Consider the following 14,809-nt stretch of genomic DNA (forward strand, 5'->3'; position numbering starts at 1 on the left):
CTTTCTTTCTTTCTTTCTTTCTTTCTTTCTTTCTTTCTTTCTTTCTTTCTTGTCCCTTTTAACTAAGGAAGGGGGAATCCCCCAACCTGATAAATTTAAAAAATCAGACTTCATAGTTTTCAAAGCTCAGTACTGTGGTTTCTTAAGAATGCAGATGTTTTTGCTGTTTCTGTGTAGACTTGCAACTTGTCAGTAACACTTAACGATGCTGTATTTCACTCTCCGCTCCACGGGCAGGGAGCACTGTAGTTAACCCGAGAGTCGTGCCTGAAGTATCTGTTTCTAGCAAAAATAGCAAGTTTTCCATTAGACATTTTTTCCTCAATGCATGCTCATTGAACTGTTGTGGGTTTTTTGTTTCCTTTGGTTTTTGTTTTTGGAACATCAGAGGATTGGAAAGCCATATCCCTAGTGCCTGACACCAAGAAAGAGTGGAAGGTAGGGAGGACCTTTCTGTCTTGTCTGTGCCTTCTCAATGAACATTACTGACAAATACTGTCTTTGCCAAGTTGCTGGTGGTGTTTGCCCAGGTTGCTACCTAGAATAGATAAAATGAATCTGAATTTGGTGAGTTTCCTATTCGCAATATCAAAGGACTGTAATTATTTCGTTAAAGCCATTATTGTCCCATATTTTCTAAGATCTAGTGGACAAGAACAAATCAGGTGTCTAGAAAATATGAGCTTGCTGCTTCATATATGAAAACCCTGAGTGGTGAGGGCCATTTCACACCCGGCCTGCCTAATGTGCCTCATGTAAGTCATCCTCCTAAGTCACAATCTTCAGCCTGTCCTCCGTGTCCATAGGAGAATTCTTCAGGATATGGTGTAAACCCTAGTCACTGCTGTGCCTTGCTGCTACTGTTGACATTTCTCTGGTGTTCTCAAAATGATTTGTCTTTGCAGTTAAACTTATGATTGTGATGATATCCACCCTCTCTACTCTCTGGTTCAATTCCTGCTCCCAACTCTTAGAATGAAACTTTCAGCTGGGAGCTTTCCAGAGAGTCAGACATCTTTTTCCTTTAGTGCTGAGTCTCAGAGTGAATTACTTCTGGCTTCAGGGGATCCAGTCCCATGGACTCATCTAACTTGCACATAGGCATATGCAAATGTATACACACACACACACACATACACACACACAGAGGCACACACACACTTACTCAGCACACCTGTTCATTGCCACTGACTAGTGTTTGAACACTGCCTTTTCTGAAACCAGCCAGCGCTCCAGAGTGGATCTCAGCAGGCTTCCTGTGTCCAGGAACCTTGGGCTCTGCAGTGCCACTGCCAAGTTTCCTTTGATGTTTATGAAACATGACAGCAAGCATACTGAAGAGATTGCATCCCCACCCCACCCCAAGGGGCAATAATCATCAGTAAGGCTATTGTTCCGAGGATGAGGCCATAAGCACTCTCTGCTGGAGGCTCATTTGCCATCTTAAATTCCACCTGTGGAAATGTTTTGAACACACAAACAAATCCCTGTACCCTGGCTCTCCACTACTATTAGCACACTCTGTCCCAGAGATGTCATTGTTGCTAGACACTGGATAATTGCACCCCCTGTTTCATTCCTGTAGTTGGGCTAGTGGCCAGTGCACAAAGAGAAGCAGAAAGGAATTATGCCCATTGAACTGGAAGTGGTTTAGTGTTCTACTTCATTTGTGAGAAATTTATTCACTGATTAAAGCAGAAACTTTTAGGTACACAAAAATCAGGGGAGAAGCCTTGGCAACCTAGCCTCAACCTTAGTAGAACTTTATTCTGTGGCTACCTTTGAGCACAAGCAGTGCTGTTACACTACTCATACAGAAACCTGCTTGCAGTTCAAACCCTTCTTAGCTGTGGTTCCTTTTATGCCACATAATTCTAACATGGAATGCCAAAAATGTGCCCTATTTACTACTCCCTAGATGCACCCCTTTAATTCACATTGCCTTTGCAAAAGGCAGTGAAAGAAACATAAATTGGACAACAGTGAAAGAAAATAAATAAACATTGATAGAGTCAGCGTGGTGGAAATTCCAACAACAGCAGTTTCTGTCCAGCCATTTGTTCGATATAGTGCCAAGAGCCAAGCTGCACAACTCCATGGGCAGCTCTTGTCGTTCCCACACTCACGGCATAGGCACTTGGCTTCCATCTTCATCTGGGTTTATCTAAACTCTGCCTATTCTTTAAGGTTCAGCAGGGGTTGCTTCCCCCAAGTACCTCTCACACACTCCCTTGCATTCCTCACGTTCTTGGACTACATGTCTTCTTACTTTTTCATGAAGCTGCCTTGGACTCCTGCTGTAGTTTTTGTTGGGTGAATGTGCTACAGACTCTGAGCTCCTTATATTGGTTTTGCATGTTCTCCTGGACACAGAACTTTGCTAGAGACAATTGATAAACATTTAGAGCATGAACAATGTATGACATACTTCTCTTATACTCAGTATTCATTGGAATGAGCACCACCATTGTCTTTCTCCTTGGAAGAAGTAGAAGAACCTGGTGAGAGGCCATTCTTTCTGCTAGTATGTCCTCATCCTCTATCTGCCAACTGAACCCACCAAAGGGAAAGAACACACTCACCCAATACCTACACCCAGTTCAAAGCCAATGGGACTAAAGTCACTCTTGGATTTCCATGACTGAGATTCTGTCAATAACGGGTCTGCTTTGGTGTCGGGATAAGTCCTAGAAAATTCCACCCACCCAATCATAGACTTATGTTGTTTCAACCTTGTTAGGCCACATCTCTGAGACTGTTTGTCATTCCTGTTCTTCTCCGACCCAAAACTATGTTGGCAGAAGACACAGCAGCGTCCCTGTGCCTGGCTTTCTGGCTCTTTCGTTTCCCAAGCTTAGAACCTTTCAATTTCATCCATTTCTAACCCCCTCCTCCATTTTAACTTCAGCTCTCACTGTCCCACCCTCCTGCATTCTCCTAAGCATGTCAGACTCCTCCAAAACTTAGACGGGAAGTCAGGAGTGATCCTGCCTCCCACCTACCTACATCTTGGGCCTCCCCAGGAGCTGCATATATGGACATGCAGTTGTAGTCCGAGGCTTTTGAAAGAAGGCCTTGATGAGCTTCAGTCTTAGTTTGTCTCAGCTTGCAGTTCCCTCTCCCTCACATGTCACATCCAGTTCATCTCCCGAGAAGTAGTAGTATTGAGACATTATCTGAGTTTTCAGAACCCACCAGTTTGCAAGTACCTTACTCATTAGAGTGTATGTGATTCTGTCCAAAAACAAGACAAAGGCAAAAGCCTTCACACAAAATCCTTTCATCTTACAGGTGAGTTTGTTAGCATTGTTTCTCAAACTTAGTGAGTGATGAGAAATCTATTTTAAAGAAAGTGGGAGGGAGATATATCTGAATCATTAAATTAGCTAAATTATAAAATAACGCAAATCAAACTCGGTGTTATTACTCCTAGGTAAGTGTGTGTTGGGGTGGGGGGAGTGTGAACTCAGACTGTTAAAGGTTACCTAATCGTGATCTTCCATCGAGCCTCCTTCAGTGCATACTTGGAAATGATATGCAATTAGTCTAACTATTGTTTGCATGTAAATGATCACTCCCACGTGCTGATGGGACACAGTTGCTCATTGTGTGTGCCCACCCTCTCTGCCCTGTTGTCCTGCTGGCAGTTTTTAAAACACGACCTCCTCCCGACCCCATTCTAGCAAAAGTAAACTGTAACAGAACCTGCCCCAATTATCCACACAATGCAGTCAAAACTGCACTTAAGCCTCTGTTGTATTGCAAGCTCTATTGAGTCAGACAACTTCCCTCTAAGATCGTTTCTCTTTGCCCTGTGACAGCATTTCCATCTTCAGTAGCTCTCAGTTCAATGCCTCCCGCTGACTTTTCTGCTCCTCTGAAAGCCTCACTTTACCTATTGTATTCCCTATAAGCCCCGGTGTCCTCATTGCCCGCCCTAAAGCCCATCGTGCACATTTAAATTCTCTTCTAATTAGTTTTTCTCAGTATGTCCACTTGAGTTCTCCAGTCTAATACTATGGCTGTCCCTAAGGGGAAGTCTTACTTAACACTACTCAGGCAAATGTCTATTAAGGGTCTGTCCCTTCCTAATTGCTTCTTCTATGCAGACCTAATACAGCAGTGGGCCAACCCTCCACTCTGGGTGGACTCAATCATGCATGCAGTCAGTCCAACTTCCTTTCCTGTAAGACACAGGCATTGTTGATGACTTCATTAGAATGGCATACAGTTTGACCATCTATTTACTAGTGCATGAAGAGAATGCCTTGTGTTAATTTTTCTGCATTATTAATAAGTGGAATATCAAGAGGCATAATCTTGGTTAATTCAGAGTAAACAGTAATTGGAGAGATTTCAGTCCAGGGAGGATTTTCTCAGGCACTGGCTGTAGGAAAATATCTAAGTTCATGTCCAGCCTCCTTATATGTATAGAAAGCATGATAGTGGTCGGGGCCTCATCCCACCAGGTTAGCAACAGGGTAAAAGGGCAATAAGTGAAAGGAAGCGTTCATTTGACCCTCCATCACACTCATCCTTTTCTGGACCACTGTCTGGCTCTGACTCTGTCAAAAGGGCTGTGTCCCTTTGTGACAGTTCCTTTAGGTTCCTGGTCCTTGAGTCTCTCATTTTTCTTTTCTCTTTACTGGCTAAATCTCCATAACCTTATAGAGAATGGAAACTTGACATCATCTCTAGCCCTCTCTGGGCTACAGGAAATAGTGGTTCTGTCTCTGCTCCCTTTTCTCCCAACATGTCCATGTTAAATGTATATTTTCATGGCATCTGGGGACTCCAGAACTTGGTTTCTCCTTTTGTCATGTGGTCTCTTCACATGCCAGGCACATTGTCATTCAGTTTTCTCTCCAACAAGGAGAGACAATGCAATTACTCTTGCCTCACAGTTCCTCATATCTCACACCACATACCACCAACACTCCTGTCTCTTCAGTCTCCTCTGGTGATGTGAAAATTACTTCTTGTGTTGTCTTTCCATATTTATGGCCAAGGATCTCTTACCTAAATGACCAAAGACATATTTTCTGTGTGTGTGTGTGTGTGTGTGTGTGTGTGTGTGTGTGTGTTTGTGTGTGTGTACAGGCACTTTAAACCTATTTATTGAAAATTATTCTATATTATTTGATCATGCTCTTCTTATCCCCAATAATTCCAGTCTCTTCCCACCTCCTTACACATCCAACTGCCTGTTATCCTCCTTTCCTCCATATCTCCCTTTCTCTCTCTCTCTCTCGGTCTCTCTCTCTCATACAAAAAATAAAAATAAAAATAAACAAATAAAAACAATAAAACAAAACAAAAAAATGAAACAAAAAGCACTCCTTTAAAAAACCATGGAGTCAGCTTTGTGTTAGCCAACTACTCCTGGGCCTGCCCTGGAGTGTAGTTGATATGCCCAACTGTCTTGGTCAGTGTTCTATTACTGTGAAGAGACATCATAGTCATGGCAACTTTCATAAAAGTAAAAATTTAATTGGGGCTTTGTTACAGGTACAGATGTTTAAGACATTGTCATTATGATGGGAAGCATAAAGAGGAACATGGTGGCATACAGGCAGATAAGGTTGGGGAGAAATAGCTCAGACTTTTATATCCAGATCCACAGGCAGCAGATAGACAGTGGGAATAACTTGGGCTTTTGAAACATCAAAGCTCATTCCTGCTGGTCTACGGACCAGGGAGCAGCTGGCTGAGAATCCTTAGCCAAGCCAGCAGGAATAAAAGGTTTTGCCGAACTTGGGCATGGCCCAAATGACCAAAGTGTTATAGCTCTCTGAGGGGAAGCCAGAGCAAGGTGGGATGCCAGGCCTCTTCTGTGGATAGCACTGCCCAGAACTGGTGGCAAGCAGTGAAATGCAACAGGCAGCTAAGAGCCAGAGCCAGAGCCACCAAGCAGGAAGTGGCTACAGTCAAGGGGGTACCCAGCTTGTTGAGCAAAGTTGAGGCCCAGAGATGAATGCTTTGGGAGAGAAAACTCTTCCCTGGAGTGTTACAGCTCAATAAGACAGACACCCTCAGACAATCTTTGGTGAAATGGCTTGTCCATGTTATTCCTTGTGGACAGGGACCTTATAAACATTTGGGGTGGTATCTAGAGGTAGATATTCTTATTGCCTCAGTCAATAGATACCCTCTATTTGCATGGGGATGGACTTCAGGTATTGTCCCTACATAAATGATTGTCATGGTCCTTCTAGTGAGGTGGAGTTCTCTAGGACAGGAACTTGTTTGGGAGCTTGCTCGAACTCCTGTTGTTCTCAATTTTGAGTTTTATTGGGGTTCTGAACTTTTGCTATAACCTTATCAGTTCTTCTGTCTGGTGGCATGGGCCATTGTTCCACACATCCCCAGTGACACAATTTCTCCAAGAAGGCCACACATTACAATCTTTTCAAATAGAGCCACTTCCTTATAACCAAATATCCAAATCTATGAGCCCATGGGGCCCATTCACACCAGTGACATTTCATTGATGTAAATGGATTTTCCCATTTCAGGCAGCATCAATTGCAAACAGCTTTCCAGTTAGGCTGGGACTTTGAAGACTCATTCTTTTTCAGTGGAAGAAAAATCACTTCTCTTCAAGCTGTTTATAGTACTCCTCATGACATATTGAGAAGCTCAATACTGGGTTGCTTCTAGTATATTCTGTATTGGTACAATCCAGGTTATATACCAAGGGAAAGGAGTTCAGAGGCTGTACTGGGAAGAAGCACATCAATTGATGCTTCAAAGCATCATCCCAGCATCACAGAAATAACTTCCTGTTTATACAGTGGGTGGTAGTTTTCAAACTATACACTTGAATGAGAAGGTCAGGTTGTTTCTTCTTTTTTCTTAGTGAAATTTAGTTTCTCTGTGTTTTAGCCATCTCACTGCAAGGAGAGGTAACTGACTCAACAACAGGTCCAGTGCCATTCCCAAGTTTTCTCCTTCATTCAGTTTCTAGAGCAAAGAATATGAGAAGACAGGCCCTGTTGTTGACTTCTCAGAGGCTCAGTTTATGTGTTCTGAGTGGCTCTATGACTGGTCTGTTTATCCCTCCCCCAGCCATGGTTTCCCCTTCTGACTGAAGCTTTAGCAGATGATCTGCTGTCGAAAAACTTAAGGGATAAAATGCTTAAAGTTTTGAAGAAGCATCAAGTGGCTTAGTAAAGTATTTAATTTTAGCAATTATAGTATTAGAATATAATCCTTATACTATTTCCTAATACTACCTACAGACCTATGACGTGTTGCTATAATCTGTGTGGAAGAAGCCTGGAGACCCTAGGGATCCTGAAGCTCACCACAATGCTTTTCAACAGTATCGCCCAGTGTGTGTGCAGAGATGATGGTCACTGGTGTCTGGTAGCATACATCACTCTTTTCCTCTTTGTTTTAGTTTTAGTTAAACTACCAAAATTTTGGAACAAGATACAGATATGTAGGAAAGATGCCATTTCTTACTTTTTCATTTTGTTATTAGCTTAATGGTCTCTCCATCGAGGGTTATTTGCTGAGATGAGAAGCTGTATCTTGCTCAGAAAGTGCATGGGTCTCTACTGTAGGAAAAAATGAGGTTTTTCCAGGCTTCCATATAGCAAAATTACCCGAGGTCATAAAAAAAGTATAAAGGATAATTCTGGTTCTGGTTTTCCCAATTAAACAATATGGAAGCCTACCTAAAATAGAATGAGTCTCTTGGCATTTTACAGTTTGTAAAACAATGCCTTTTACAGCATTCAAACATCCTCTTGGCTCTTAGAGATGTTAAAATGTCAATCACTTTTTCTAACCAGATATGAAAATAAAGACTGAGAACAGTTGAAGGCAGAAGAACCGCCAAACAAATGAAATATCATAAAATCAAAAGGGAACTAGGATTCCCAGCTGATGACAGGAGGAAGTATATGATGCAGAAATGGGACATCAAGCCTAGTATCTCAGTGGTCTAATACACCTCAGGTTCTTTTCTCTCACATCACAGTGACAAACAAGTCAACCTGTAGCTACATTTTTTACATAGTTTCCAGGGAAAATGGTCCTCATTTCCTGCTGGTTAAAATCTGAAATGACTCAGTATTTCACAATGACCCAAATGGGTCAGGAATCCCTTCATCATGGGTATAAGAAATATGTACCCCACACATCTCCATACAGGTTCCAAAGCTTTACTTACTCATGCAAAATATGACCCAGGTCTTCTTGTCCCTTCACATCTTACCTGCCACCCTCTGGGCTCCTCTTCTTACTTTTTGCACTGAATGTGCCAGGTGTCTCCCCCTACCTCATCTTCTGATAGAACTCTGGGTTCCATTGACCCCTTGCACTTCTCTAAAGAGTCAGTGTTCACCAGCATCACTATCCTAGCGCTGCAAAAGCACTCACTGTCTGTAAAAATTGATGCTTTCTCTGGACTGCACTCTGGGCAAGTATTAGAAAGCCAAAGAGGAGTTATTTGTGCACTAAGAGGCAGGCAAACTAATGCAGATACTCAGGAAATGTTGTTAAAAGTGATTCTCAGCTCTTTCCTAACACATGAAAACATAAAATATGTTTTATTCGACTTTATATAAAACTTTAAATAAATATCATATCTAAAATTAAGTCAAAGTATCCTTTATTACAGAAGCCAATCTTTCAGACTGTGTTATTTCCTGCCCACTTTGCTGAGTTCCTTTTGCTCTACTAAGTTAAGAATCATAGATCTGATTAACTGGGTGTTATGCTAGGCACTGGAAGTGCACAGTTGGAAGAAACAGACACCTGACCCTCAGGCAGCTCTGTCTACCTGGGGAGAAAGACCCGGGTGATGGCCACTTCCGATGTCAGTTTGAAAGAAGTGTTGTCAGTTAGATAAAGCAAAGCAAGGTGCTCAGCAGAGTCATAAGCACATGGTCCAGAACTCCAGAGACAGCTAGTGTTCTGCCGAGGAAGCTCCGTCTAGGTAGAAGAGAGACAGGAAAGAGCTTGACTCCTGTGGTCCTCCGTGCTAATAATATGTTTCTCACAAATGAGAAGAACTCTTTGATGTTTTATTAGAAAAACATGTTACCAGTTAAGACTGCACTTTGGAGCGCTTAATCAGGACAACACTGAGGTCTGGGGAGAACACATGTGGATATGAGATCTGCATGCTCAGCCACGCAATGGGAATGTGAAGTTGGAGAGTAAGAAGCCGCAGGCATGGGGTTTGGGGAAGGATTCCAGGAGTGTAGGCCTGCCTCAAGTGTGGTTGATATTCTGAGTGGTATTCCATTGGACAAAACTGATTTACCCTTGGCCAGCAGGTATCAATTACAAGCTTCTTGATTACTGGTAAGATCCCAAGTCTACTTCCCTTTCTCAGTGCTAGGACTCTATTTGACTTGAACTTGTGCAGGTCTTCCATGTGCTGCCTCAGTCTCTGTGAATTCATATGTGTTTCAGTCTTGTGTCTGGAAGACACTATTTTCTTGGAATAATCCACCATCTCTGATGCTCACAATCTTTCTGCCTCCCCTTCTGCATAGATCCCTGAGCCTTGGGGAGAGGAGTTTTGATGAAAACATCCAATTTAGGACTGAGTACTCCGAAGTATCTCACTGCCTGCACGTTTGTGGGTCTCTCGGTTGATTTTCATCTACCGCAAGAAGAAGCTTCGTTTATGTGGGTTGAATGAGGCACTGGTCTACAAATTGCAAACAACACACTTTCAATAACAGAAAACAAATGGTTGTCATGGCTAGGGGTGGAAAGAAGGGAATACCTTGAAAAAACCACAGGGAACAATCCCTGCGATAGAATTGTTCTATATTTTGATTTCAGTGATTGTATATATATCAAAACTTACAGAGCTGTACATTAAGAGAGTGACTTTGCCTTTGCATAAATTTTATACCTCAATAAAAAATGTATATAGATTAATATCACAAGCAATTTTCACAAACTGCTTTATTTAAAATCATCATTTCTGATGATGACCTTGTAGGGAAAGCATGTCTCAGGCTCCAGAGGGACCTAAAAAGAGACATTAGCACAGGGCTAACAATGAAAGGAGATAGACAGCAGGTATGGTCCACAATAATAAGTGTCACAGGGCCACAGGGCATTGTTCAAATAGTCCTTTCTCCAACATCTCCTTGTATCTCCTTAACAAGGACACATTTTACTGTTCCATCTTTCTCAATGGCTTTCTCCTCAAGACATGTATGTGACATTGCATATTGTGCTTGTCTTGTGTCAGCTTCTGGAAATAATGCTCAAGACAGGACTTGTCAACTGTCTCTGACTGTGCTCCCTCCCTCAACCCCTCTGAACACCTGTGCCTGGGAGCCTTAGAGAGTGAATGAATCCTTTTGTAGACTCAGCACTGTGCTGAAGGTTACTTGACAAAGCATTCTGGGGAAAGTTCTGAGGTTTTCCTAGGGTCCTTTTCACCATACTTTACAGGAAGCCTTTCGTATGTATATTTCCTCAGAATCTTTACAATACAATACGTAATGAGGAAGAAAAATGATGGTAGTTCTGTGAAAAATGTAGGCTACATGAATAGGGTTGAGAAGAATGCAGGACATGAGCCTGGAGAAAGAACTTGGGAAGAAATAAGCTCCTGGAAACAGCTCTTCAGTCAGCCCTGGAGTCAGCTTTAACTCACGAAGTTTCCCCTGAATACTCATCTGAATTCTTTACCATTAACAGTGAATTCGGTATAGTGAAATTGGTTGGCAAGTCTCTGAGGTGTCAAATAAAGGTTTTTCTTTATCTGAAAAAAAAAATAGAAAGGCGACTAGCTTTTTGCTTTCCCTTTATCTTTCTACCTTGAGCCCAGATACAATGTGTGCAGCTGCACCAGGCATTCTGGAACCACAGAGGAAAACTAAAGAACCCCAAAGATCAAGGGCAGCAGCAGCCTGCCTTCAGAATTCTAGCTATATGAAGAAAAGAAAAACTATTTTTGTGTAAGTGGTTTTGTTACAAACAGACATTGTCTACTTTTAAGCTAAAAACTCTATTGCCATTAAAAAACAAGTAAAATGGAGATGTTGCATTGAAAAAACAGAAGCCTTGCAAATAAAGCAGAGAGCCAAGGAGTCATTTCAGGTTTTTCACAGTTGGGCAATACAGAAGAATCTGGCTCTGTCCAGCTTCTTAATTCTGTTATCTAGATTACAAAAGGTTCAGAATAGTTTGTATGTATCTGAGTAAGAAGAAAAAGACACATTCCCCCAAGGAGAGGAAAAGGCTTTAAGTTTTCAGATGATCCTCATTTCAGATATTAAAAAAAATACCATTTGCTTAAATAACTTTATGGGTGTCAGTGAACATAACAGTGGCTTACTTTTTTCATTATTATCTCTCCAAGAGTTTTCTAAAGCCTCCCAAAAATCACAAGCTGAAGTCAACCAAGAAAATTTAGCTTTCCAGTTCCTGAGGACAGCCAGTCTCATACTGTGCATTCCTGAGTACTTTTCAGGGCTGTTCAGCCATGTTTTCCAACCCTGACACAATGCCCTGCTCTGGGGGAAAGACTAGATGTGACAATTCCAGGCACAGCATTGTTACAGGGAAAGAAGGAGGAGGCCATCTTGGATGAGTCATGAAGACTAGTTTCTGAGGTAGTCTCAACAAGCCCAGAGCAGGCAAGTGGGGAAGGGTATTATGTTCCCTCAAACACCAGCTTCTCAGATTCCATATATGTGGATACCCAGCTTATCATATTCTCTGCCTTTTGCACCTGTGCATCTCAATACTTACAGATTTTAAGGTTCTCCGGCCTCCCAGATTCTCCATATGTCCATCTGAGGTCTCTGGTTTTCAGGTTCTGTAACGCTTCTGACATTTCACCCACTCAACAGCACCAATCTTCCCACGCAAAAGCAAACAGAGAAATTACATGGAACTTCCTCCCTCTTCAATTCCATTTTACAAGAACTTTCTCCTCCAAGGAGAAATAGGTGGCAAAGCAGGCATAAGAATTGAGTAGAATATTGGCAGAATCCCAGGAAGCCAGGAAGATTCTGCCTTCCTCTCTCAAGCCACTCCTTTGCCAGTGTCCCCTCGTGGCCTCGGCACCCTAACCATGCCGTTCTGTTTACACCTTTCATTTTTGGTTAATCCCTAGCCTTTACTCTAATCTCCATGCATGATGTTAAAACATTTTCCTTAATCAACCAATTGCAAGCATCAAAACCATTCTGAATAAATTGATTTTGTACCTCCAGGGTCTTACCCTATAACTTGTTACCCAAACTTGGAAATTCCATTCATATACAGATATTACATCAGTGTTTGCTCAAGAATCTTGTTCGCCCATTCCAGAAGTTAATAAATAATTGAAAGAAGTATTGTGTGTGCTCTAATGTAGCTTCACTCTGATCATCTGCTCCTATAGAATTAACCTAAGGCAAGTCAAGTAATCTAAACAAAAAAAGATGCTCTTTGGCTAAGAATAAATTTGATTCACTTTCTAATACATTCATTATTTTTGAAGTGTTGTTGCTTAGATTGAGTAAACATGCATAAGATATTCAAGAACATAGAAACTATTACCACATGATAAAATTTAAAGATAGTTTCTAGAATGCTAATTCTGCAAAGCACACAGTTCTTTCTATTGATCATTTGATTCATTCCTTCATTGGTCATGTTTAAGCTAAGTTAGACATTCAATCTCAAACCACCATGTTATAATGTCTGTTTTCTATGTCAGCCACACACTGTAACACAGTGATGAGACCTCTGATTATTGAAGTTTCTCAGGGACCTAATAATGGATGATCTACCCAGCACAGACTTCTAGAATCCTAGATCAGGAGAGAAGAAAGAAAGGAGGGCAAGAAATTAAGAAGACTAAAGGAGGAGGGGAGAAAGAGAAAAACTTTTAGTAACAAAGTAATCCAAATGTTATTAAATGAAATAGACATGACATTATTCTAGGATGTCCTCCACCCTTGGACTCCTTCAAAACTTCGCCACCAGGCTTAATGTACCCTAAGGTTGGTGAACCACACATAATCAAGGAGCCTATAAGACATGGATAACCTGGAGAGTACGAAAGAACTCAGGAGGAAAAGCCCAGAGACTGAGGAGGGATAATAAAGGGAGACAGGAATAACTAACTCATCAGTTATCAGTAAACATCACTTAGCAGCTCAAAGTTAGTACAACAGGCCTAAGATCAATAATGAAAAATGTTTTGAACTGAAAAGGAAATATTGAGGCATATGTGAATTTAATAATACAAAATTGCCAAAATAGAGAAAGGAACAACTACTTTGTCAATAAAGTTAGGGGGAGTTAGGCAAGTACATGATGTTTCTAACCAAAGGAAAAGGTAAAATTAAGCAACTAAATTTAAAAAAGATCAATAGAATAAATATTGAATATAAACAAAGACTGCTTCAGCCTATAAAATTTTAAAAAGGAAATTAAAACTAAGAAAATATATATTTAAAAAATACATACTGAGTCTTATAATTCATAGTATATATGATAAGTAAAACATCATGAAGGTCTTTACAAAAAGAAGTTCTTTGGAAGAGAACTTGGAAAACATGAATAAATGTATTAAATACAAAGCTAGAATGTAGGGAAAATATATTAGTAGCCTGAATAATGAAAAATCAGTCATAAACATGAAACCAAGTTGACAAGAGTAAAGAACATTAATATTTAATTAACAGCAATGCTATCAGCATCCTCTTACCTTTGGGAAGATTCCAGAAGTCTTCTGAATACAGGTGCTTTTGTGATAATAAAGTCTGCCAAACGGGGGAGCTTTAGTCAGGGTTCTCCAAAGGGAAGAAAACTGAGAGAATGACACACAAATCTCTCTTTCTCTGTCTCTCTGTCTCTCTGTCTCTCTGTCTCTGTCTCTGTCTCTCTCTGTCTCTCTCTCTCTCTCTCTCTCTCTCTCTCTCTCTCTCTAATTCTATATTTAGTTCTACATCTATTTCCATTTCTATCTATATGATTTATTAAGTTGGCTTCGGTATGAGTATTCCAGCAGTCCAACAATGGCTGCTTCATACTGGAGAGGCCAAGGATCTAGCAGTTTCTTCATTCAAAAGGATGGATGTTCCATACACCTAATCTGGTGCTGGAGGCCTGAGGAATTCCTAGAGAGTTTCTGGGTTTGGATTTAATAGCAGCGTCAGCAACAGGATAAATAAATTTTCCAGCGAGAGTAGGGGCAAGTAGGCAAAATGCAAAGTTTCTTCTGTGCATGTCCTTTGATGTGGATTAACAGCAGAAAGGGTCCCACACTTTTAAAGTGGTCTTCTTGCCTCACATATGAAAGCAGAGTCCATGTCAGTCCGATCTAACCCACCATTCCTTAACTGTACCCTGTGTAACTCATTATCTTGATTTGAATTGCATACATTAAAACTCAAGGGTTCAGAATTTAGAAGAAATAAAAGGCCTTAGAGTTGTCTCTTTGAAAGTATATCCGTTCTTCCTGTCTCCTTATCTTGGGTTCTTTGTTGCTCTTGTGCCCTGCTTCACAGTAACTTACTTCTTCCATTCTGTGCAGCATACAATAAGAATGGCTGGTACCGATACTTTCTTACCTGCTCCTGAGAATCTATAGCACTACACTGTATCACAGCATAGAGGTCTTGTCAAGTTTTCTAATTTCTATTGCTAATGAGGGCTTTGCCATTAAATATGTGCCTGATAAGAGAGGGAGACAGAGAGAGGCAGAGACAGAGACAAACACACACACACACACACAGAGAGAGAGAGAGAGAGAGAGAGAGAGAGAGAGAGAGAGAGAGAGAGAGAGAGAGAGAGAGAGAGAGACAGAGAGAGAGACAGAGACAGAGAG

At 41.2% G+C, this 14,809-nt stretch overlaps 1 protein-coding gene across 1 annotated transcript in view; it reads left to right on the forward strand.

Annotated features, from left to right (window-relative positions):
* Npsr1 (neuropeptide S receptor 1) overlaps window positions 1-14,809 on the forward strand; it is a 189,716-nt gene that overhangs the window by 393 nt on the left and 174,514 nt on the right. The gene's annotated exons all lie outside the window — the stretch shown is intronic.

Source organism: Grammomys surdaster, unplaced genomic scaffold (assembly GCF_004785775.1).
Source record: "Grammomys surdaster isolate TR1022 unplaced genomic scaffold, NIH_TR_1.0 140, whole genome shotgun sequence".
In the NCBI taxonomy this organism is placed as follows: Eukaryota; Metazoa; Chordata; class Mammalia; order Rodentia; family Muridae; genus Grammomys; species Grammomys surdaster.